The sequence below is a fragment of the Pteropus vampyrus genome, unplaced genomic scaffold (assembly GCF_000151845.1).
Source record: "Pteropus vampyrus isolate Shadow unplaced genomic scaffold, Pvam_2.0 Scaffold208, whole genome shotgun sequence".
NCBI lineage: Eukaryota > Metazoa > Chordata > Mammalia > Chiroptera > Pteropodidae > Pteropus > Pteropus vampyrus.
The window spans coordinates 1,743,276-1,770,140 of NW_011888989.1; the positions used below are offsets into that span (position 1 = coordinate 1,743,276).

At 33.1% G+C, this 26,865-nt stretch overlaps 1 protein-coding gene and 1 pseudogene across 2 annotated transcripts in view; one reads left to right on the top strand and one right to left on the bottom strand.

Annotated features, from left to right (window-relative positions):
- COG5 (component of oligomeric golgi complex 5) overlaps positions 1 to 26,865 on the top strand; it is a 290,537-nt gene that overhangs the window by 37,046 nt on the left and 226,626 nt on the right. The gene's annotated exons all lie outside the window — the stretch shown is intronic.
- Positions 10,840 to 10,958, bottom strand: LOC111747066 (annotated as a pseudogene).

Sequence of the window (26,865 nt, forward strand, 5' to 3'; positions counted from 1 at the left end):
TTATTCACCAGTCTTAATTCAGTCATGGCTAGTCCTGGCATTGATAATAAGGAGGAGCCAAGAGGAAAGTAAAGTTTCTACATTTGGAATTTATATTTTAATAGAAGTAATAATTTGGTATCACTATTACAATTATATGTGTATCTAAATTGTATTTCTGTGATTGGAATATCTCTGAAATTATCAGTGTCTATATCAGTGTAGGTCTTGTTCTCATTAGAAAGAATAAAATGTTGAAGAGTAGCAGTATTTGTACCATAAACCCTTGAAATTTACTTAAAACTAATCTCTTAAACTTGAAAGGTCTTGAGGCTTGAATTGCACTTAACAGATAAAATAATTGTCATCTAGAAATTAAATATATTTGGAGGGTCTAGGGGGACTGTGGTACAGATTTCTCCTTAGGCAATGAAAATGTTCTGAAATTAAATAGTAGTGATTGTTACACAACTTTATCAATATACAAAAAAAGCCAGTGAATTGTGTACTTTAAAATGTTGAATTTTATGGTATGTGAATTATGTATCAATCTAGAAAGCATATTCTGGTACCTAGTTATACTGATTTCACACTGGTACCTTTTCTTTTTATCAAATTGAGGTCCAAGTGCACATGTTGAAAATGTACAGTTTGGTAAGTTTTGACATGAAATTATCACCAATATCAAGATAGTGAACATAACTATCATCCCCCAAAGTTTCCTCATGCCCTTGGTAATCCCTCCTCAGGCATTTACTGATCTGATTTTTGGCACTTTAAAGAATTTTATATAATTAGAATTGTCATGTAGTTTGCATGTGTTTTTCTTTGGCTTCTTTTAGTCAGCTTAATTATCCCGAGATTCACCCACGATGTTGTGTGTCAATAGCTCATTCCTTTTTATTATCGCTGATAATATTCCATTTTATGGATATCTCACTGTTGGTTTATTCATTCACCTGTTGATGGACATTTGTATTGTTTCTAATTTTTGGCTATTACAAATCAAGCTGCTATGAACATTAATGTACAAGTCTTTGTATAAACATGTGCTTTCATTTCTCTGATAAATACTTAGGAGTGGAATGGCTAGATTATATGGTAGATGTATGTTTAACTTTTTAAGAAATTGCCAAGGTGTTTTTCAAAGTAGTTGTAAGTTTTATATTCCTTGTAGTAGTGTATGAAAATTCCACTTTCTCCATATCCTTGTCAATACTTGCTATAGTCAATCTTCTTAATTTTAACCATTCTAATAGGTGTGTAGTGGTATCTTGTTTCGAATTTACAAAAAAGTTACTACAACTAATTAAGGAGTTTAGTGGGATTTCAGGATATAAGATCATTATATAAAAATTAGTTTTAGTTCCATATACCCTACTATTAATAAGCAGTTAAAAATTGAAATTAAAAAATATCACTTATAACAGTATCAAAAATATGAAATACTTTAGGTTGAATTTTACTAAAGCTACCCAAGACCTGTACCTTAAAAACTAGAAAACAGGATGGCTCCATCGTGTAGTGGTTAGCACGTCTGCTTTACACACAGAAGGTCCTGGGTTTGCGCCCCAGGTGGAGCCATGGACCATACCCTGGATGTGCCCGGCCCTGGGTGCGCCAGGCCCTCGGTGCATTCCACGAGCATGTGGGAGGAGATGCCCTGCCTTCAGAGATACAGTTTTTAAGGTGAGACAGCAACATCCGTAGGTCAGGGGTGGAAGTGTGTATGTGGGGGGAATTAAAGAGAGAGGGGGAAACTAGAAAACATTGAGAATGATTAAAGAATACCCAATTAATAAACTCTGTCCATGAATTAGAAGACTTAATATTGTTTATTAATATGCTCATTCTCCTTCAAGTGATCAATATAGATTCAACACAGTTACACAGGCTTTTGTTTAGAAATTGACAAACTGATTTTAAAACTCATATGGAAATGCAAAGGATCTAGAATAGCCAAAACTTTTAAAAGAAAACAAAGTTGGAGGATTAACTCTACCTGATTTGAAGGCTTATTAAGATGTAGTAATCAAGATAGAAAGATCAATAAGTCAATGAAACAGTATAGAGAGCCAAGAAATAGACCCACACATATATGAACAATTGATATTTGACACATTTAGTGGAGAAAAGATAGTCATTTCAACAGATAGTACTGGAACAATTGGATATCCATATGCAAAACAGTAAACTTGTATTCATATCTCACTTTATATAAAAAATTAACTGAAAATGGATGAGTCCTCAATGTAAAACCTCAAACTATAGCACTTCTAGAAGGAAACATAGGAGAACACTTTCTGACTTTGCATTATAAAATAATTTCTTAGATATATCACCCAAAGCACAGTTCACATACACAAAAAAATGATAAATTAGACTTTATCAAAATTTATAACTTTTGTTCTTTGCATAATATTGTTAGAATGAAGACAAGCCATAGATAGGGAGAAAATTTTTGCAAAGTATATATTTCATAAAGGACTTGTGTCCATACATATAAAAAATTCCCCAACCTTGATGAGAACACAGACAACCCAATTAAAAAATAGGCAAAAGATTTTAAAAGACACTTCACCAAAAAGGCATGTGGATGGCAAATATGCATATAAGATGCTCAACATCATTAGGCATTACAGAAGTAAAAATTAAAATCAGACTAGTGTCATATTGACAGAGAATAAGCAGAATTGTTTTAGTGCAAACTTACTGTCATTTTCCATGCAGATTGCTATTATGTAATGATTAAAAATGAAAACTACATAGTGTAGTTTTCAGGGTTAAATTATATCTCATTAATTTATGGTTTTTCTTCAAGAGTCTTGGGACTAGATGAAAATTTAGCTGGACCTTACTACAAATTGTGACATTTTTTGAGTGTTAGTAAGATAACATACTTAAAACATATTTTTGATAATGTTACTATTTACCTTTTAAAACATTATTTAAAAAATTTTATTTATTGGAGTGCTATTGGTTCGTAAAATTATATAGGTTTTAAATTTATAATTCAATAATACATCATATGTATATTGCATTGTGTGTTCACCACTCAAAGTTAAATTTTCTTCTGTCACGAAATATTTGATCCCCTTGACCTTTCTATACCTCTCCCCCTTTCCCTCTTCCCTCCGGTAACCACTGAACTATTGTCCGTGTCCATGAGTCTCTGTTTGTCTAATCTCATTAAGTGCTTTCAGACACTAATCTGTTTGTCTCTGTTTGTCTTGTTTGTCGTGTCCATGAGTCTCTGTTTGTTTTCAGTTTTATATCCCACATATGAGTGAAATCATATGGTTTCAACTTTTTCTGTCTGACTTATTTCGCTTAGCATGATAATCTCAAGATCCATCTATTTTGCTGCAAATGGCAGTATTTCATCTTTTCTTATGGCTGAATAATATTCTATTGTATATATGTACCACAGCTTCTTTAGCCAATCATTTATTAAAGGGCACCAACTAACTACCTTTTAAAATTGTTGTTATCCCATCTAAGCTGGGAGCCTACATAATTCATAAATTTGATATTTTGCAGAATTTTTTGAGCAGCTTGATAAACTGTCATTGTGAACCATAGGAAGGCAGGTCTTTTGAAATTAAATTAGTGTCTGAAAGCACTTAATGAGATTAGAAATATTGAAAAGGTTCTGGTGATACCAATATATCTGATGAACAGGTTTGCTTATTCCATGGAATGTACTGTTGCTTTTTCCATGTTGAGTTGACACTGTTGTGGTGAACCCAGAAAGTGCTGTATTTCTACAATCAATATTAGCACTTTCTAGTTTCTCCTTTGGAATGTAATCAGATATTCCACCCATATATAGACACCTTGACCCACCCATCATTCAGTCATTGGTGAGGAATCTAGTATACTCTTTGTTTCGTGTTATCAAATGGTAAAATTCTGCCGGATATTGGATTAGAATATTCAAATGTAGTGAGGATATGGAAGATGTTAATCTGTACTATTTAGAATTTAGCTGTGTGGTTCTTTTCTTGCATACTAGTTTCCTTGGATTTGTTAAGAAATTCACTTTGAACCTAGTTCCTCTCTACCTGTGATTTCACTTCGGTTTCTTCCATTTTATTTCGCCTTATTTATATTAGAAATGACTCTTGATTTAAAGACTTTTTTTTTTTAAATGACCCTCTTAATAATCTTGACATTTATCACACGTTTTGAGAGTCATGACTACCTATTTACCTTGGTGAATTTATCATCATAATTCAGGGACTGTTTCTCACTTTTTCTGGCTTAGAAACTTTATTTTGCCAATAGTGAGAATTGAATTAATAATTGTTTATGGACATTTATATTGCTTGACTTTTTCTAAAGAAGGCATTAATTTGATTTAAAGAATACATAGTAAGAGCTAACAACAAACCAGAGACTAGCAACATGAGTAAAAAGGGATGATTTGTAGGAAGTGCCTATAAGCAGCTCAGCTTTTTTGATAATCTTCAGTTGAGGCGGTGAGGATTAATGATTCCTCCACCTCCTTTCATTGCTAGGCATTCTTTTTACTGCTTGGGAAGAAATGGAATATAGAATTCATAAATGGGTAGAGGCGACTAGATCTCTCACAAGCGATAATGCCAGCTTATCCCTCTGCAGTTTTCTCAGTTCTGCAAATCCACGTTAATGCTTCCTCTTTCTTTTTATAATTAACCAAGTTCACAAGATACTGGTTTATAGTCCAGAAAACTAACTCATTAATTTTCAGTGAGATATGCTATTTCTGGTCTGAAAGCATATAATTTTCTCTCTGGATAGATTAAATGAAAAAACAAATTTGTTATCAGAAACTTCTGGTAAAATTTGAATTAGATCAAGGGAAGCTGACTCTATGATTCAGTTGTTTGGCACAAAATGTGATTAGCCTGATGCTTATTACATTCTTACATTAATGATATGCCTGCTTTACTTGCAATGCTGAATAAAAGTCTCCTGTCATGGAGAATTCTGTCTTTGGTCACTGCCAATCTTTTAACTCTTGAACTTTTTATTTCTTCTTTCATACTTCATGTTGTTGACTACCCCTGTTTAGTTTATACAGCTTTCTCCAATTAGGACACAATAAAATTATTTAGGTTTCTGCTTCCCATTAAAATTACATCAATACTGCGTATAGTTATATTCCAAATATGAATTGGAATTTTGAGTGTTTCCTGAATTTCAGTCATGCATTTAGTCTCTTGAATTTTAAAATGATTTTTTTATTAATCCCACTTGCTAATACAAACTTGTTAGTATTTACTTTAGATTTACAAGTTAATATGATAAACTTTGTATCTTTTTATAGTAGTGATGCTTTCTAAACTTCCAGTCTATTTTTATATTTTCAAAGTTTTTTAGCTTTTAAAAATAATATATGTAGATTCTAGTTTATGATGAATAAAGTCCATCATTGAATTTATCAAACAATTAGGTTTCAATAGAAAAGCCCTGTAGTTTGTTAGGAACCTGATGTAAAATGAGTAAATAAGATGCAGTTTTTGTGTTTGAGAAGCTTAAGGTATGTCTTTTTCTAAAACTAAGCATAAAGCTGGTGGTGATGATGATAATGGATGGCAGAAAGTAGTCTATTCTCCTCCCAGCATTCTCATTTTGGCACATCTCCATTTTCTATGAATAGTAAGAAAAAGCTTCATCATTCTTTTTACTGTAAGAGGTAATTTATTTACTCATTCAACCAATATTTATTGAATGCCTACTCTGTGTGCCATGTGTTATTCTAGATACTGAAGATACATCACTGAAAAAACAGAAACTCCTCTGCCTTTTATAGTTTCTATTCTAGTGGGTCCTAAGGTGACATACCAGGTATATCTGTAAAAATCCGATTCGAGTCTGAGCTCTTAACTACCAGTGCTGTATTCTTTTCCTTAAACTGTGTGGCACCATTTAGTTGCTTCACAAAAGTCATTGTTGCCATTGGTAGATCTCCCAGTGTCTTTTTTTAAATGAAAAATAAAAATATCACATTTAAATGTATCATGTTTGTATAGTGAATGTATTTTATGTCATGATGGTGGATTGACTGTTGTAATGACAATTCTGTTATCAAAGCTTTATTTTGTTACCACTTAAAGATCATTTTTTTAAAAAATATGTAATCAAATTATAGTCAAACAGTTGGATGTGATAAAAAATATTTCTTCCATTAATTTTTATTGCTTATGGTTTGTTTTCTGAGTTATAATTTTGTTGCTAAGCTACAATATATTAAACAATGTATCATGAGAAAAATATTCTTAAAACAAATTTATTATGGAAGCATTTTATGAAAAATTATAGAAGGCGATAGTGTAAGTTTGTTTCATCCATTAATGTTCTTATTGTAAATAATATTTTCTCGATGTGATAAAACAGTACTTACAAGCAGATATTTCTGATTTGGGCACAGGTGAGAAAGTATGATTTATTCAATTTTGCTACATAATAGGTGACTGATAATTAATGAAGTAATGAATATTTTTTGTGATGTCTGTAAGATAATGTAATTGGTAAAGATGTTAGAAAGTTGTATTATTTAAAGCTTTTAAAATCAATAGGAAAAAATTTAAATATGCCATACTCCAGTATTAAACTGGGTCTGAGGTGACTTCTTAAATGCATTTAATACATGCCTAGATTTTTTGTGACAACTTCAACTTAGAGAATTCAATATGCATTTTTAAACCTACAGTGTAATCAGATATGATAGACTTTTTCAGTAAGTATGTTTTAGATGGTCTTTAAATCACTTATGGATGTAACTGGATTCAGCTACCACCAGATGGGAGTGGTGCTGTGCTCAAATCCAAAAACATAATGGGCCTATCCTTAGGTATAGGTCTGTCTGGAGTAGAGATAAGCATATTAAAATTACATACACATACACACATATAGAGTCTCTCTTTTTTTCTTTACCTAATTGACTTTAATGTTAGTAAAATTTATATTAAACAGGTGATACCCACACAGCATTTATGATCCTATTTTATTTGTTTTATCTTTCATCACACAGTATCGGGGAAAAAAAACAGGATAACATCTAGATAAAAACAGCTTACTTTCTGTAAAACTTAGTAATTTTGTTTTTTATACATTTCAAATTTACAGTAGTATTTCTAGGTATATGTTTTATTCCATGGTCAGTTAATGCTGTGGAAGTTCTTTATTTTTACCTTACTATTTGTCACCCCCTGCTGGAACATTTATCAGTGTTTGAGATCACTGATAAGGTTCTTCAAACTAGTAATGTATCAGATTTTTCGATTATTTGGTTCTAAGGAGCTTTCTTTTCCATTTGGATGCTTAAGCCAATAGTTCTCCATTCCAGTGTATATATCATTAATAATGTTAAGTTTTAAAAATTCAAATGTGTCTTAAATGAATATAAACAGTACTTCAAATACAGTCTTATTATTTTATTGACTGTTCCTTTTTATTGGTTATTTTATTTACTTTCTTAAAAATGGTGTCAGCTTACATAGTGAATTGCAGCTTTGGGTCTCTAAGTTTAATATTTTATGGGAAAATTAGGCGGGCTGTTCTACTTTTCATCACCATTATAATTGATTGCTTTATGTATAAATAAGCCTAGAGCTATATGAAACAGTTTTTATCAGTCTTTGGCTTGGTAAATTGAAATTAACTATAGGCTAAGTTAAAAGGGTTCGATGCAAATTTATAGGGATACATTTAGAAATCTACATTTTAATACCATGTAAACAACAGGACAGGGAGACAGGCAGGTATGATCTTCTGAGAGACGTGTTAATAAAACAGGATGCAAATATGTTCATTTATTTTAATTTCTTTGTCAGGTACTTGTGTTATTTAAACAGAGATTTTTAATTTTGATAAAGCCCAACGTATCTTGTTTTATAGTTTGTGCTTTTGGAGCCGTAAGACAGGTTTTTTCCTCTCCTGTGGTAGCAAAGAGTTTATTCTACATTGTCTTCTAGAAGTTGTACAGTTTTTATCTTTGTGTTAAAGTCTCTGATCCATGTCAAGATATATTGTGAGAGAAAGGTTGAAGCTTATTTTTTCCTATAAAATTATCCAGCTGATCCAGCACCATTTGTTGAAAAGACCACCTTGTCTCCACGGACTTACCTTGAGACTGTTGTAGAAAATCAGTTGATTATATATGTATAGATATATTTTTGAACTTTCCTCTGTTCCATTCATCTCTGTCTTTCCTTCTGTCAGTTAACTCTATTTTGATTACTGTAACTATTTTAAATTTGTATTTAAAGTGTATTTCTTGTCAGGTCTTGCTTTTTAATTCTTATAACTTAAGTGTCTTCTTTGTTTAGAGTGTTTGGTTCATTTATATTTTTACTAATTATTGATATGATTGGATTAAGTTTGCCATTTTTTTGTTATGTTCTGTATTTGTCATTTTTTGTTCCTCTTTTCTGTTTTCTTTTTGTTCTTTTTTTAAAAAACCATTTTTAAGTTTACAATTTAGTGTGTTATTAAGTACATTCACAATGTTGTATGACCTTCCATGCTATTTCCAGAATCTTTCAGCATCCCAAACAGAAACACTGCACTCATCAAGCCATATCTTCCTCCCCTTCCTTTACTTGGTTGGTAGCCTGTGTTCTATTTTCTGTCTCTATGAATTTGCCTATTCTAGATACTTCATGTAAGTGGAATCATACAATATTTGTCCTTTTGTGTCTGGCTTATTTTACTTAGCATGTTTTCAGGATTCATCTGTGTTGTAGAGTGTATCACAACTTCATTCCATTTTATGGCTGAATAATATTGTATTTTGTGTATATGACACATTCATGTATTTATAGACACTTGTGTTGTTTTGGCTGTTGTAAATAATGTTTATTCATCTTTCGATGGATACTTGAGTTGTTTCCACCTTCTGGATGTTGGCTATGAACATTGCTGTACAGGTACTGTCTATTGAGTCTGTATTTACAGTTCTTTTGTGTATATACCTAGGTGTGGAATTGCTAGGTCATATGGTAATTCTGTGTTTAACATTCCGAGAATGTGCCAAACTATTTCACAGCAGCTGTCCATGTTACATTTCCACCAATAATGCACTAGGGTTCTAATTTTTCCACATCCTCATAAACATCTGTTATTTTGTTTTTTTTTTTCACCCTAGTGGATGTGAAGTAGTATCTCATGGTTTTGATTTGCATTTCCCTAATGACTAATGATGTTGAGCATGTTTTCATGTTTTTATTGGTCATTTGTGTATTTATTTGGAGGAATGTCTTTTCAAGTCCTTTGCCTGTTTTTTAAATGGGTTGTTTTGTTTGGTTGTTGAGTTCTAAATATAGTCTGAATACTAGTTCCTTATCAGATATTTGATTAACAAATATTTTTCCTCATTCTGTGGGTTGTCTTTCCACTGTCTTGATAGTGTCCTTTGATGCAGAAGTTTTTATTTTGTTGAAATCCAGCTTATCTATTCTTTTATCTTTTGTTCCCTGCGCTTTTGGTGTAATACTTTAGGAACCATTGCCAAATCTAGGACATGATTTCTCCTTATGATTTCTTCTAAGAGTGTTATAGTTTAACTCTGTAAACATAAGTTCCACTGGACTCTTCTGAGGATTTAAGAGTTTTATTTTGATATGATTTGCAAATCAGAGAACATAGCCTTCGGCACGAACCAAAAACTCACCCTGAGGTGGGAAAAAATAATGCAAGGGTTTTGAAGATGAGAGTTGCAAGGATCTGATGATCAAAGGGGTGGGTTGCTAGGGAAAGAAGACCGGCAACTTACATCATTCATTTTCTGAGTGGTGGGAGAAACTGGACTTTCAACTGTTTGCTGACTCAATGGTAAGAACAGTTGGTAGTTTTTGTTGACTCGTGGTCAGCAGGCAGAGTCATGGGATATAGCCCATTTGTGTTACTAGAGGTCAGGTTCTTGGTATTCATCGCAGGAAAGAACTCAAGGATGGTCAGAGTAAGCCAAGCAAGGAGTACATACAGTTCGAAAGGTAAGAATATGTAGTGTGAAAAAGTAAGAATACGTAGCATGAAAGGTCTGCTGGCAATTTCCAACCTTTGATTCCTGGGTTCCCCATGGGTTTAGCCATAGGGAATGAATTATTTTATTTTGTGTAGGGGTGACTTAGAGACTGTCTTCCTGTTTTCCCTTCACAGTTTGGGGAAATGGTTTGTTAGCAATCCCAGCGGTAATCTTCCTTTGTTCTGCAGTTTTCCTCTTGGTTTGGCTGTAGCGCTGATCAGCATATTGCAGTCTCTGAATATAGCTTGATTTAACATTTAAAATGTGCTCTTGCCTCCTCACTACATTAGGAGGAGACATTTTTTTTTCCTTATTTGGCTCTTCTGGAACTGTCATGGTGACACGAGATGATTCTCTTAGGCTGCCATGCTAATAGTATTATAATCAGCCAAAGGTCACCTGAAGTGGTAAGATGATGTTCTGGATCCCCCACCAGCCTCCTGGATCTAGTTCAGGTTGATCTGATGCTGGCATTTTCTTTATAGCTGATCGAGCCTCCTCCTTCCAATCTTCCCTTCTCTCTCCTCCCTAATGCCTACTGTAACAGTTTGAGTCATAAGATATGGTCGGGAGGGGAGGGGAGTGTCACAAGGCAGGTGCTGGTGCCTCATTTTCCTGTGGAGTCTGCAAAGTAAACTGGTAAAAGTGTTTTTGTGTTCAAACGGACAGTGCAGGGTATGTAGTTTGTCAGGTAGATTGAGTCAGTTTAAACTGCATAATGGAATAATTACTTGAGCAGGGTCAGAGTCCAAATTGCAGAAGGATCTAGATATTCAGTTATAAAATTATGTTACTAAAATCCTCAGTTCTTCAGTTTTTTGGGTTAATTTGAGGTAAATTTTTTTTTACACCTACAGCACTCAGTATTCCTAGGTGGTCTCCCTTCCAAATACTAACTAGGCCAGACCCTGCTTAGCTTCCGAGATCAGACAAGATCGGGCATGTTCAGGGTGGCATGGCGGTAGACAAGGTAATTTTTATATGTGGTGTAAGGTGAGACCTAGCTTCATGCTTTTACACGTGGCTGTGAAGTTCAAAATACTATTCTTCCCCCATTGAATGGACTTGGGACTGTTAAAAAACAAAATTCAACCAACTAAATATAAGGTCTAAATGGGTTTATTAAATAATTGATGAATTGGGCAGCCTCCCATCTAGCAACTGGAAGGACACTCAGAGAGATTGTACAAAATGGAAGTTTTCTTTTGGCAGAAGAGTGGGGAGGTTATTTAGCAAAAGAAAAGAAAGGGTTGTTTCAGGATAGGACTTCTTTTGAGGGTAAGGGGCTATTGGGGGTTTTATTATGCAGATTACTTTACTAATGCTAATCAGGACATTTCAAATTGACTATTAAAAGGTCACATTCTTGGGAGAGGTTGAATAGTGCAATTAAGTCTTGGTTTGCTGTCCCTGGTGGGCAAATGACTACATTTTGGGCCTGTGATTTCATTTTTTAACAACATCCTTGTCAAAATTTAATTAATCATTTATGTGAGGGTTTATTTCTGGGCTTTCTCCTTTATGCCATTGGTGTATATGTCCATCATGCCAGTATCATACTCTTTTGATGACTGTATCTTTGTGTAGTGAGTTTTGAACTTGGGAAAATTGAGTCCTCTTTGTTCTTCTTTTTCAAAATTAAGTTTCGACTATTTAAGATTCCTTGAAAGTCCAGGTGAATTTTAGGATGGGTTTTTATATTTCTATAAAAAATGCCATTGGGATTTAGAAAGGCATTGCATTAGATCTTTAAATCACTTTTAAGTAGTATTGTCATCTTAAAGGATTGTCTTCCAATTCATGAACATAGATGTCTATTTATTTAGATTTTTTATTTCTTTTGGCAGTCTTTTGTAGTTTTCAGTGTACAAGGTTTTCAGCCTCCTTAGTTACATTTATTCCTATTTTATTCTTTTTGATACTATTATAAATGGAATTACTTTGTTAATTTTCTTTTTGAATTGTTCATTGCTGATGTAGAGAATATGACTGATTTTTTTGGTGTTGATTTTGTATCCTGCAACTTCGCTGAATTCAATTTTTAGTTCTAACTCTGTGTGTGTGTCTTCTTTAGGGTTTTCTACATATATATAAGATCTTGTCATCTGTAAATAGGGATGATTTTACTTCTTACTTTCCAATTTGAATGCCTTTTATTTCTTTCTCTGGCCTAATTGCACAGATAGAACTTCCAGTACTATATTGAATAGAAGTGGTGAAAGTAGACATCCTTCTCTTGTTCCTGATCTTCGGGAAAAGCTTTCAGTCTTTCATCATTGAGTACGGTGTTAGCTGTGGATTTTTCATGTGTGACTTCTATTATGCTGACCTTTTTATTATGAAATGGTGTCGAATTTTATCAAATGCTTTTTTTGTATCAGTTGAGATGATCATGTGTTTTTTCCCCTTCATTCTCTTTTTCCCCCTGCATTCATTACTATGTTATAGTGTATTGATTTATTTTCATTTGTTGAAACATCCTTGCATTTCAGGGATAAATCCGACTCGGTCATGGTGTTTAATAATCTTTTAATGTGCTGCTGCTGCTGAATTCAGTTTGTTAGTATATATTGTTAAGGATTTTTGTATCTATATTTATAAGGGATAATGGCTTGTAGTTTTCTTGTAGGGTTTCTTAATCTGGCTTTGGTATCAGGGTAATGCTGACCTAATAGAATGAGTGATGGAGTATTCCCTCCTCTTCAGTTTTTGGGAAAAGTTTGAGAAATTCTGATATTAATTCTTTAAATGTTTGGTAGAATTCACTAGTGAAGCTCTCTCTGATCCTGGCCTCTTCTTTGTTGGAATTTCAGTTTCTTTTGTGTTAATCAAGTACTTTTGTGTATTCCATTTCATTTTTAGCTATTTGCCTGCATTATTTTTGGAGGAATATCATTAGAGATTACAACATCTGTTTAATTTAACACAGTCTACTTAGTGTTTGTGTTGAATTATTTTGGGTGAAATATTAGCTGCTTTGAAGTCATTGTCTGCCAAATCCCACATATGAGCCTACGAACAGAGTCCATTTCTATTGATTGCCTTATTTTCCTGTATGTTAAGTAATTTTTTATTGGAAACTCAACATCGTGGGTAATATATTTTAACCATTCTGGATTCTATTATGTTCTTTAAGCATTGCTTTTTTGTTGTTCTAGTGGCAGTAAACTTGTCTGGTCCCAAAATAAACATTCTTTCCCCTTTGTCTCTGCTCCATTTTTGTCTCTGCTCCGTTTTTATAGCTTAAAGCTATTGCTTTTGTAAGCTGGTGCCTGAGGGATCTCCTCTGTACCTCTGTAGTTAGCTGTCACCAAGCATTTGGGCAGAGTTGATAATAAGATTATGGGCCTCACCTCTTGTGTCCTCCTCCCTTTAAAAATTTTTTTTTTTTTTTTTTTTTAATTTTGGAGTTTCCTCCTTAAATTTGCAACAGCTGTCTCAGTCGGGAGCTCTGTCCTATGACACCTTGAGTTAGCAAGGTCTCAGCTTTCTGCTTCTTGAACTTTGTACTGTTTGGGGAATGCCATCAGTCTAAAAAAGCAGTAAGCTTACACATCTTACCAGTCTTTTAAGAGCATACTCCCATCTGATTTTTTGTTTGCTTTACTCCGAATCCTTTCCTATTTCATCTCCTGCGTGTGTATTTCATCTCCTGCGTGTGTATTTTAATGGTCAGGCAGGGATTTGGGTCTCATTCCTGTTGCTTGTTTATTTTTAGGATTTATCTTCCTAAATTTATAGCTAATCTGATAACCCTGATTCGTGTCCTCTGCCATTTCCAGATTGTAAGCCTGTATTTTTCTGATACAAGAGCTGTGGATATTGGAATGAGGGGTTTTGGTGGGAGTAGTGGTATCCCTCAGGCAAAAAAAGCCCAAACTTGCAGTTCTTACTCATTGCAGTTTCTGTATTTAAAGGTAAACCTTCCTATGGTCTGTTCCCACCTTTAGTCACTTTCCAGAACCTTCAAATAGTGTGTTTTTAAAAATAGTTTATCTAGATTTAGAAATTATCTGCAGGAAACTATGCTTGACCAATTCATTCTGTTAGTGGAATTCTGGTAGACTAAGTCTCTATTATCATTCTATTAGACTAAATTAATTTGTATTTGCTTATTTCTCATATGCTCTAAAAGTCCGTGAAATTGAGCATTGTAAATTTGAGTCACTTTGATAAAAACCTGTGTAGGTTGAGAATTCATGTATTACTTTTAGTTTTTAAATATAATTAGAGATAATGTTAAACACATACTTATATTTTATGTATATGAAATCTCTATGTTTCTAAAGAACAAATGAATATAATAATGTTTCATAAAGTCTAAGTAAGATACAAATTTAAAACAATAGAGTTGCCAAGTCATTTTATCATTACTTTGTCTTTTGGAGTCTACTACTTTTAAAAGTTATAACTTTGTTTTGGAAAGACAACATATTTTGTGGAAATTTTTACTTAAAGATGGAAATCACTTTCATAGGATCATTTTTCTAGCAATTTTGCAATCTTTTCTAAGAGAAATCTTTACTTACAAGAACAGCATAAAAACTATGCCCATAGAAGTTATTCTTTCTCTTTCCCTAAACTAGTTTAAAGCAGTAATACCTTTACTTTATTTAGTCTTTGGTTATATTTAATATGGGGATTGATTCTAAGATTACAGATGATGTGTCTTGTACTCATGTGTTTTATTAACATTTTAATAAATTTATTGTTTTCTACGATATAAAAAGTGTTAGGCTTTCCAGAAAATCTTATCTAAGCCTGTGTGTCTTCCAATGTGACTTTCGCCTTGTGGGAAAATTACTTCTAGATAAAGATTTGTGGGACATCAAGGAAGTGAACAGAGAGAGAAGAGCCTAAAGGTAGAAATTAGTGCTGTTTTACAGTGAGAAATTTAGTTTACTCAGCTTTGAGTTCTGTTCATATATTTACATATTCTTCCGTTTTTAAAAGAGATATGGATTTAATGACAACAACTAATTAAATTGATGATAGTTTTCTGATAGTGGTCGTGTTTAAAGGAGATCACTCAGCATTTTGAACTCTAATGCATTTGATCTTAACAACTCTTCTGGTTTAGCCAAAGGATAGTGATACTCTCTGTGGTTTTGTTCCTTCACATCCGTGCAGCTCAAAAAGTATGGTGTCTTAGGCATAATAATGCCCTCCGCCCAGATGGTCATATTTTGTCCCTGGAAGCTATGACTGTGTTATCTTTTGCTAATGTGGCAAAAGAAACTTTGTAAATGTAATTAAGGTTATGGACTTTGAGATGAGGAGATTATTCTAGATTATCCAGGTGGGTCCTTTCTAAATACATGAGTTCCTAAAAGTGGAAGTGGAAGTGGAAGGCAGAGGAATGCATCGGTAGTTCAAAATCATGTTGTTTTAGACTGTATTCTGAGGAATCCTAGTTATTTATGTTGAGTTACTTAACTCTGCTCCCTTAATTTTACTTCACTGAGAGTAATCTGCTTTTACTTTGTTTATAAAATTGGCTTTGATAAAATAATTTGTTAGAAAAAGAAAAAATTATATTGTGAAAAGAAGTTTGAAAATGGAAGTCATATTATTTCTTGGGAGATGTAGTATAGTAATTGAATCAGTTGTAGGATCCAAGCTTTCACTTGGGAGGAGACTTCTTGAAGAATTATATCTTGGGAGAGAATGGCGAGCATGAGTGGTTAAAATATTTATCAATAATTTAAGTGGAGTAAGAGTGGTAGCTGAATAAAATGGTTTTTTATTTGAATGTGCTGTATGATGACCTAGATCTTCCATCTTGATCTAGATACTCTTCGGGAATGGAAGATTACCCATGATGATGATCTGTTCTTTGGAAGATAAAAGAGAGAAGTAACTTTTGTTTAGTTTTTTCCACAAATACTGAGCTGTGGTAGTTGCTGGACAGAGGGTAGAGGATAGAGAGAAGGCAGTTTGTTTATTGTTTTTTTAAATAAGGTTTGGGGATACTTAAGAATAGTCACCTAATAGAAACTTCCCACCTAAAACTAAGTAATAAAATTGGTATTTTAGAGTGAGTTAAATTGTGGCAATGAAAATAAAAACTGAAAAGGAGTAGTTGGAAAGCTTTCTACTGAGGATAAATGAAGTTAAGTGACTTATGAATAAATCTTGTTGAATGGGCACAAGGAGGCTAGTTATTTTAATATAATAACCAGAACAACACAGTATTCATAAACTTTTCTTTCATCAAAGTAATATTCACTTTACTAACACTTTAGAGACTTCAAAACATTATTATAACATTATAACATAAAATAATCATAATTGTTTCTGCTATGTACTTCGTAATTAAGAAACAGGAGAGCATAGGCTTTGGAACCATCTAGACCTGGTTTTACATACAATTTTCATCCCTCTTGCTAATTGTGAATTTCAACAAGTTAACTTCTCTCCCAGGTTTTGAAGGGCTGTTGGGTAGATTTAATGAAACTGGATTTATAGATTGATTGCCTTTGACCTTGTCTAACATATAACAGATCCCTCAAATAATGCTTTCCTTTTATTCTCTTTTCTTTAGAAATAGAAGTAAAGAACAACTTCATATGGTATTTTGAATGTCACATTTCCTATACATCATAATCAGTGGTCATGTGTTCTTTCGTGCAAAAATGCTATTTTTTTTCAAAAATTGCATAATAATATACATTTCTTGTGCCTTTTTATGGTATCAAAATGTTTTGAAGTATTACTGTAAAGATTTTCAAGTTAAAATGGGCACTGGAGGGGAATAAAAACTATTTAAGAAAAGTGAATATCAAGTCTCAAATTCCTACTGAAACAGGAAAGAATTGTACTTTTTTGAGGAACTAGAGAATCAATTAATAGCAATGCTTTTTTTATAATTATGTCACATCATTGAATTGAAAATACATTTGTTAATATTTTTAAAAATAAAATTTCAGGAAAATAATAAAAGCTGCCATTTATTGCTATGTGGCAAGTACTGTGCTAAACATGGTATATATTTTATCTAATTGAAGCTTTACAACAGCTTCGTGAGGTATTTGTTACCATTTTTACAGGTGGGGAAGCAGAGCCTGAATGAGATTAAGTAACATGTCCAGGATCACATAGCTGGTGAGAAGAAGATCTCAACTTGTACTTATTACTTATTTCCCCTGACTTATACTCTGGTGGAGGTGCTAATGAGAACCAAAGTTCTATGAGACACATGTATTATGTGAATTTGGGACTTTTGTAAACTTGACATAGGGAATATAACATTATTTGTCAGTCAAAGTTGAATGGCTTATATAACAAATTTAAAAAAATTTTAGTGATGACTCCTCTTTTCCTTTGATGTTGCCTGCATTTTTCTTTTGAACCAACATTTATCTCAGCTGAGATATGAGATTGATTTGGGATTTAAATGAGTTCTTTTTGAGTATTCCAATGAAATAAAAATACATCTTAGTCAAGGGCTTATAATTTGCTTCTGGTTATTTAAATGTATTCTAGAGAATATTGGAGGATATTAAACAGGCATCATTTAAATAGCCTCTGTAGTTTTACTTTGAACATTTTATTGAGGTATTAAAAAATGTGCACAGACTGTAAGTGTCCAGCTTAATGAATTTTCACTCCTATAGTTTTGATAGCCTGGCCTGGCCTGATTAAAAATATAACAGAAGAAAACTTATTCAAGGAACATTCCAAAGGCTGGAGAAATCACAATGAATTTACTATGTTTATGCAGTTACCCAGGGTTTTTAAAATGAAAATGTCATGTTTCATATATTTAACATTTTAACTTTGGGGAAAATATATAGTTCTGAATGCAGAAGGAAGAAATGAGAAAAATGCTATCAGTTACTCTTGGTTCAAAATAAACTAAAAAATAAGGTAACTATATGTTTTCATTTTTTTTAATCTCTACAAAATATGGCAGAGGGATGAATATTTTATAAGGTATTCTCATAAATAAAAGACCGCATTAAAGAGAAACAAGATCTAGATATTGACAAATTAGTGTTAATCTGGATAGTACCTTTGTGAGGAAAATGTGTATTTTAAATATTATATCCAAGTGATCAATTCACTTGACTTTAAAAGCTCAATTTTATTTGTATAAGTTTCATTTAATAATATGATTTTACACTTATGTTTGGTGACTGTTAGTAAGGTCCTGAATGCAGGTGAGGAAGGAATTTTGATAAGGCCTGCCATATGCTGTATCTTTTTATTTTTTAATAAATAGGTTCAGAATAATCAGCTCAATTCTGTGCTATTTTAAAAATTAAATAGTCAGAATATCAGTGGTTTAATAAAATAATTTCTTTAATTTGTAAAATTATACTAATATATATTCATTGTGAAAACTAGAAAATTCAGGTGCATATTAATTGCAGAAAACTAGAAAATGTAGGTAGGTATTGCCTAGAGATTCATTTTGGGAAATTAACTTCCTAGCTGTCTGCTTATATGTTTATCTATTATACACATTATTTTGTTCTTAACATTACATTATGGATGTCCTTTCATGTTAATAAATATACATTTATGTCATTTTAATGGCTGGATAAAATTCAGGTGAAAAGTTCCTGATAATTTATGTAAATAGTCTACTATTTTAACTGTCTTTTTTTTTAAACTTTTGCATATATAGTCAAATGATTTTTTAAAAATTTATTTATTTTAGTTAATTTCAGGTATACAGTACATTGGTTAGACATCGATATAGTTAGTAAAATGATCTCCCCAATTGCTACCTCCCTCCCCTGACCCTCCAATGTATTAATACTAACTACATTCCTCCATCCCCGTGACCATCCATCAGCTACTACTTTGTACTTCTTTAACCCTTCACCCTATTCTCCCAGCCCCCCAACCCCTCCTCCCGTCTGTCTGTTACCAAATTGTCCACTATATTTGAGTCTATTTTTTGATTAGTTTATTCTTTTTATTCCTTAGATTCCACATATAAGTGAAATCATATAGCGTTTATCTTTCTCTGACCTAAATACCTTCTAGGTGCATCAAAGCAATATCTTCCATCTCCTTCATTTTAGTCTGTGTGTGTCTTTTAATCTAAAGTGAGTTTCTTGTAGGCAGCATATGTAGGGATCTTGTTTTCTTATCCATTCAGAAGCCACTCTATCTTTTTTTTGGAGCACTTAATTCTTTTCTTGTTAATAGGAATGTAGTTATTACCATTCTTTACTCCTGTTTTTGATACACGCTTTTTCTTCTTAAAGATGTCCCTTCAACATTTCTTGTAATACTGTACTGGCTTGGTGGTGATAAATTCCTTTAGTTTATTTTTGTCTGGGAAGCTCTTTATCTGTCCTTCAACTCTGATAGCTTTGCTGGATAAAGTATTCTTGGTTGTAAATTCTGGGTCTTCGTCACTTCGAATATTTTGTGCCAAGCCCTCTGTCCTGCCTAGTTTCTTTTGAGAAATCAGCTGCCAGTCTTATGGGTGCTCTCTTGTAGGTAACTAACTGCTTTTTTCTTGCTGTTTTTAAGATTCTCCCTTTATCTTTAACCTTTGGCATTTTAATTATGATGTGCCTTGGTGTGGGCCTCTTTGGATCCTTGGTTTTTGGGATTCTCTGAGCTTCCTGGGGTTTTATGTCCATTTCTTTCACCAGGTTAGGGAAGTTTTCCATCATTATTTCTTCAAACAACTGTTCAACATCTTCATTTTCTTCAGGTATGCTGATCAGATGGATATTTTGACCCTTAATATGCTCCCTAAATTATTTTTATAGTTTTGGCATCTTTTTTCTTGACATTGCGATTGAGTATCTTTGGCTTTTCTGTCCTCTAGATAGATCATTTGATACTTTTCTTTATTCACTTTGTTTATTCCATTTAATATACTTCTCATCTCGGGTAATGTATTCTTCATTTCAGACTGGTTTCCTTTTATAATTTCCACTTCCATTTTTATGTTTTTTACCTCTTTGTCGAAGTTCTCACTGAATTTATCTACACTTCCCAAAAGTTCATTGAGCATCTTTATAACCAATGCTTTGAACTCTGCATCTGTTAGATTACTTGACTCCATGGTTCCTGGATCTCTGTTCTGTTCTCTCATATGGTTTCTGCTTCTTTGTCTTCCCATTTTGGCTGCCTTTCCGTGTCTGTTTCTATGTAGTAAGCAAAGCTTCTAAGTTTCCTGGTCTTATTAGTGTGGATTTGTGAAGTAGGTGTCCAGTGGCACAGTCCTGAGAAGGGTTCAGCTGCAGGCCAAATTTAGCCCAAGCCTCTGCCCCTCCAGGACCCCTTGTTAAGATTCAGCAAGCAATCCACAGATGCTGTGCTTACAGTTGCCTCAAAAGGCCACACTAGAAACCGAGGTCAGCTGGCTCCAGTGTGAGTCTAGGTGCTGCTCAGCAAGAATCACCTGACTCGCTGAGGATATACCTGGATGTGGCTTGAGTGGGGCCAGGATTTAGGGTAGGCGGGGTTTCCGGGAATCCTCTGGGTAGAGCAACCTCTGTTACTTAGTTTGATGATGTCTGGGCTATGGCGACACTATGTCTGCGCACTGGGAGTGGGGAGGGCTCAACAGGGAACAATGGATACCCACACTTCTGTACAGAGAGAGTTTCTCTTTGGCTCTCACTCCAGCAGTGTCTCCCTGTAAGTCCCTGGTGCCCCCTGTGCACAGCCAAACCAGCACTGGTGCTCAGAGCAAGCAGATCCGTCACTGCGAAAATCTGCTCGCGGACGCAGCCCCTTTAAGAGGCATCTGCCACTGTCACTGCCTCTATCTCACTCAGCTGCTGAAGACCTGGCAGCCCCATGTCCTCACCCTGTCCTACTTTCTGCTGTTGCAGGGTGATTACTTGGATTTCTCCCTAGTTGTATGGCTTGTTCATCAAGATCCCAGGTGGTTTTTCCTTGCTGCTTGCTCCTTATTTCTGTCACAACTTTGATTTGGTTGCCAGAGGGATGAACAGAGCCTCTATCAGCTACGCCTTTTTTTTTTCTGTTCGTGGTCAAATGATTTTTGACAAAGCCTGCCAAGACCATTCAATGGAGAAAGGACAGTCTCTTTAATAGATGGTGCTGGAGAAACAAAATGGCTGAAGGAACCACCTCGGTCTGTTTCCACCCCCACTCACTAGTGTAACTATCCTTTGATGACCATGCTTGAATGTACATTTTGGCGAAATTGTTCAATTATTTCCTTAGGATAACTTTTAGAAGTTGAATTTCTTTGTCAAAGGTTATGTTTAAGGTTTTGCTTAATATTTCAAAATGAAATTTATTTTCAGTACCAGTGTAAAAAGACATAAGTGCAACTTTGCCATAATTAGTAGACATTAGCAGTTAAAAAATTATTTGCCAATCACATACGTGAAAAAAGGTATATTTGTTTTATAACTTATTCTAATTTCTTTATTTTTTTTTTTTACTGACTGTGGTTAAACAGTTTTGTGTTATTTGTTTTTCATTGGTGAGCCACCTGTTTTTGTTCTTGGCTCATTTTCCTATTGTTGTGTTGATTTTTAAGTATTCTTTACAAACAACAGGTACATTTGCTTTACTATATAGGTTGTAAGTTTGTTTCCCAATTTGCTTTATCTTACTACATTTTTTATGTATTTTTTAAAAATTTTATAGTTATACCTGTTAATCATTTACTTAGTGGATTACTTTGGTTCTTCACCACAGTATTACAAAAATATTCACCTCCATACTTTTAAAATATTTTTATGTTTTTATTTTTAACCACCTGCAGTTTATTTTGGTATAACTTAAACAGATAGAAACACCATATGTCACAATTCCAGGTACTTTCACATGAAATACTTCGTGGACTGTGCTTACTGGATGTGTAACACAGTGACTTTGGGTATAGGCAAGCAGTTAACTTGAGTTTTCCCATGTTTGGTTATATCCCCAATATCGTTTAACGAGTAATCCATCACTTCACTTCCCATTTGAAATATCCCATTATTTCATAACACATTTATTTGGTTGAGTTTTTTTATGGATTTTCTATTATATTTCAGTTGTCTGTTCTAATTTTCCTTTTTTTAAATCTTGGGGCTGTTTTTCTTCTTGTTGTTACATTTTATTATATTTTACTTACTACCGTTTCCAGCTAGATTTTTCCAGCATTTTCTTTTCTATATTTTTAAATAGGAAAATAAAATTGGACATATATATTTTTCACTGACATTTTTTCAAGGCTATGTCTTTGTATAACTTGTAGGGTATCTCTAATTCTGCATTAGAACAACATCGAGATGTTACTATTTGAATTTTAATTATTTTTTATTAAATATTATGTTGTATTTTAAATCTCAATCAAAAGTATCTGATGGAAGCTCTGTTGTGAACAGGGGATGAAAATGAGCAGAATTGTACTTTTTAGGAAGTGAAAAATGGGAATTGTTGAGAGATTGAGGTAGAGAGACCAAGTCAGAGGCTAACAGTGATCTAGGTATTGGGGACCTAAACTATGATGATAGAATAAAGTGTAAGTGTATATATTTTAGATGGTCTCAGATATTTTCAAATCTAGAAAGACTTTCACTGGGCTTTGGTTTTAAATTAAAATTTTTTTTTTGCCTGACGAAACAGGATTATAACCTATTTTCCAGCTTTATCTCTCCCTGCTTCCATATTCGTAGTTTGTGTACTAGCCAAATTGAATTGTTCCCTGGTCTGGAGACTTTGTTTTCTTGCTTCTGTGTGATTGCTCATGCTATGTCTCTGCGTGATATGCTGTTGTTGCCTAGATGCCATCAGCTTGTCTTATCCCTTAGTTAAAGTTCATTTCAATTGCTGTTTCCTTTCTGCAGCTTTTCCAGGTACACGTGCTCCTTTTTCTTTGAGCTTCATTGCTCTTTGTTTGTACTCTTATTGTAGTTATATTTTGCCTTGTGATATTGATGTTGACATATTTGTATTATTGCCACTCTTTTGTAAGTGTGTATAACCCAAACCTTTTATGAAGTGTTCAGATTTGGGCAATGAGGGCAAAGTGCTATTATAAGAGGCCATTTAAAAGTGCCTTTATGATTTTTATTTTTTAACGCTTACAAGATAACAGTCTTATTTATGATAGTAACTAGGATTTTATGGTTATTGCTACTTGACAGTTTTGTTTGGGCATTTTGTGTATTTGCCTAATAGATCTTGTGACATGTTATTCATTAAGTTTTTAGAAACATTTATGTAGTTTAATAAATTAGTTGTGTTGTAGAACCAATAAACATATTTGTTAATATAAATGGTTCTGATAGAAGAATACTATATTTAAAAGTAAAAGCTTCTCATATCTTATTTCTTGTGTTTAACAACAGTGATAAAATATTTATATGGTGTCTTTTATTATGTAGTTGAAAGCCTAGGTCTTTTCTTTCAGCTTTTATTGTATCTGTTCTAACTGTATCTTTGACTAATTGGTAGGAAGATGTTTTAATGAGGATCAGAAATTTCAGGCAAAATAGATTCTTAAAGTTAGTTGATGAAAATTCAGTCTTTTAACTTGTCATTTCAGGATTTGCTAACAGCCACTTCTATGCAAGAGTAGAGTGTCATTCTGTAGATGTTAGTCTTTCTAGCAGCTCAGGTAATGATTCAAGTTTATGGTTTTACACTTAACAATTTCTTTGCCAATTATTTTTTCCAGAATTTGTTGAGAGAGAATATTTATGGAAGATTTTTCTGAAGGCCAATTAGTCCATCCATTTTTCTTTACTAATGAGTCGCTGAAGGTTGGGGAGTCAGGAGAGGAGAAGACTAAGTACATCAGAATTACCTGGCTCCTCTTTTGTTTGTTTTTAAGAACATTTTTCATTTGAAAGTGCCACGTCTCTCTTCCAAACAGTCTGATCATCCCCTTCAACGTGTATGAAATGGTTGAGATCCACTGCTTTATTATTCTATAATCTTTTCCTTGGATTAAACCAGAATATGTTTTTGTACCTGGGCATTATATTATTCATTCCCATAACATTCTTTTTATTAAATTTCCTTTTAGTTTGATGCTATAATTGTACAGTGAGAAAAATTATAATCACATAAAGGTTTTTGTTGCCTTTTCTGTAAGGGCATTGTGGCCATTTTTATACATTGATGGACATAAGAAACAAGTTTTTATACAAACATCATTTACACACTGTATACTTTCTGAGAACATCCATGAAAGACAATGCTCTCTGGTCTCAGGATTAAGAATAGTATGTACTTCTACTGAACAGGTAAATGATTTTTGTTTTATCAATGCTAAGAGTCATGTAATCAACGCTTTTTCTCTCTTTACATGACCTAGGAGAAACATAGGGACAGTTTTGACTCACCTCTTATGAGAATATAGGACTTAATGATAAGCATTTTCATTTCATACCAAGGTTAATTTTAATTTTTTTCATTCTTTTTATCCTTCTGTTTTGATTTTATTTGTTTTTTCATTTAATTGTATCTAAAATTGTATGCTTTTAAAAATTGTCTTACATTATCTTTTGAATAAGGCAGAATATAAACAAAATTACCTATACCATTTACCAATTTTGCTTTCTTCTTAATACTAAAAATAGTTTAGTATTAGTATTGGATTGTACACTCTTGAGGATCTTACTGAATATGTAGATATTTACTGCAGAGAGAGAACACAGACATACCCATGAAATTTTGCACACAATTCCAGGTAACTTAGAGACTTCGGGAAACCCTAGGTCAAAGTCATTGTTTATCTGCAATATATGGCAAGTGTTCTTCTGTATGTTGGCTATATCCAGTCATCTGAACTGTTGTCTTTATGTATTTAAATTGTATTTATTAGCAGCCCATTTTCAATAATATCAGCTTGTAATGGGTTGGTTCTATGATTTGATAAAGGAAAATATTCAAAAACAAAAGAGTTATAACCAAAGATAATATCAATATTGTTGGAAAGAATTCTTAGTGAAACAGTTAATGAGAAATGTTCCCAGAGTAGTGTTTCCACAGTACCATTTGAAGTATTTATTGAATATTCATGTTACTTAAATTTTTATAAAACAATAGGAAATTAAAGTTGTCATAAATTATCAAGGGCAGCTGAATATTCTCTAAATTTTGTTGATGGCACAAAGGAAATTACAATAACAGAAAAAAATGTTTGACCCAAACCATCTACCTAATTTGAGTGGTATCTGTTCAAAAGATATACACAATATAGTTATTTAGTATTTTTACTGAAAATTTATTTTAGAATTATTTCTTATTGTCTATGTGTAGTATTATGTTTAATTAAAAGTTTTGCATTGAATGAACAAAATGTGTAAATACTGTACTTAACCTTTTTGTCGGAATGAGATAACATTACAACAAGCAGTAGTGCAATTTTATAATTAACTGAATATTTTTGTTGAATGAAGTAGAAATAAATGATACCTTATGGTGTCATGTTTCATACCTTTTTATCTTCTGAGTGTATGATTTTTAAAGGAAACTTTTTACCTAGATAACATCTTTTAAAATAAAATTTTAGTCCTTAGAAAAGAATAAATGTCCTTAGAAATGTCTTGCTAGATTGTATATATAGTCCAACTAAAATTTTATTAGTGAAAGTGAAGTAAGCTTTAGAATTTTGTCTCCAAGAAGGCACTCTGACCTGAACTGAATTCAGAGCTACTCTTACACCTTTTCATTTATTAATTACTTGAATATATATCACTTTGATATATAATCTATCTTCTAATATATAAAGTAGTGGTTCTTAAGCTTTTGCACACAAATAACCTGAGAGTACTTGTTTGAAACCTATTATTTAGGGCTACAACCATAGAGATTCTGATTCATTAAATCTCAGGGGCCCACAAATAGAATTTCAAACATGTACCATAGAGGAGTCTAATGTAGGTGGGGTACATTTTGAGCAATATTCTCTTAAACAAGATACAGTAGGGTCTGTCAGAAGTCTAAAAATTATTTATTTCAATTCATTAATATTTACCGATCAGTTAGTATGTGTTGGGCACTTTTTAGGGAAGCATTATCAAAGGTTAGATTAGTATTACAGACTATTATTACATTGTGCGGATTTAAGAAAGTTTTATAAAATTAGGCAGCTAACTTTTTGTTGCTTGTAAGAAGCAGTAGTTGGAAAAAATTAAACAGCAAAGAAAGACTACAGTTTTTTTAAGAATTGGGAAGGAAACTGTTAAAATGTAGACTACATAAGTTTGAATTTTTTCATTTCAACCTGTCCTAAGTCATTAACAATATTGAAGTGGAATATGTATCTTTAGTTCTTCTCTACTCAATCAATATATAATATACCACCTAATATATAGTACATGACATAGGAGGTTGTGTGTAATACTAATGGCTGTCTGATATATATATACACACACATATATATTCTATATATATTTCTTAATCCTACAGCCTACATCTAATATGGCATTAACATTTAAAAAATTTTAAGTTGAATTAAAATTTTTTCATTTTGTATCCATTATTAGTATTGTGTGTCTGTAACCATCTGAGCGGAAAGCATTTCCCCATAACCTTATTATCTTCTCTTGCTCCTTTTTCTTTTCATCCTGAAAAATTGGTGATGTGCTTTGGTAGTCTGCCTTACTTAATGCTTCTCAGAAATATACATGATGTGTCACTTTCATAGAAGCAAGGTGAGGAAAATGACTTCAGTCCCAGATAGGCTCAGCTCTCCTCCTTAATCTCACTTGATGCTTCCGAGTTTGATAGTGGTATGGAGTTAATATTGGTGGCAGTGACAGGAATGGCAGCACTTTTTACCACTTGCTGATAGAAGTACAAAGCTGTTATGCATGAAAGCCATGGATATAGCTTACAGAGGTCTGTAAAAAAATATGTGAGCAGAAAGGTGGAGATACTTAGGATTATTTTACGTTATTTTATCATGAGCAAGAGGAAAA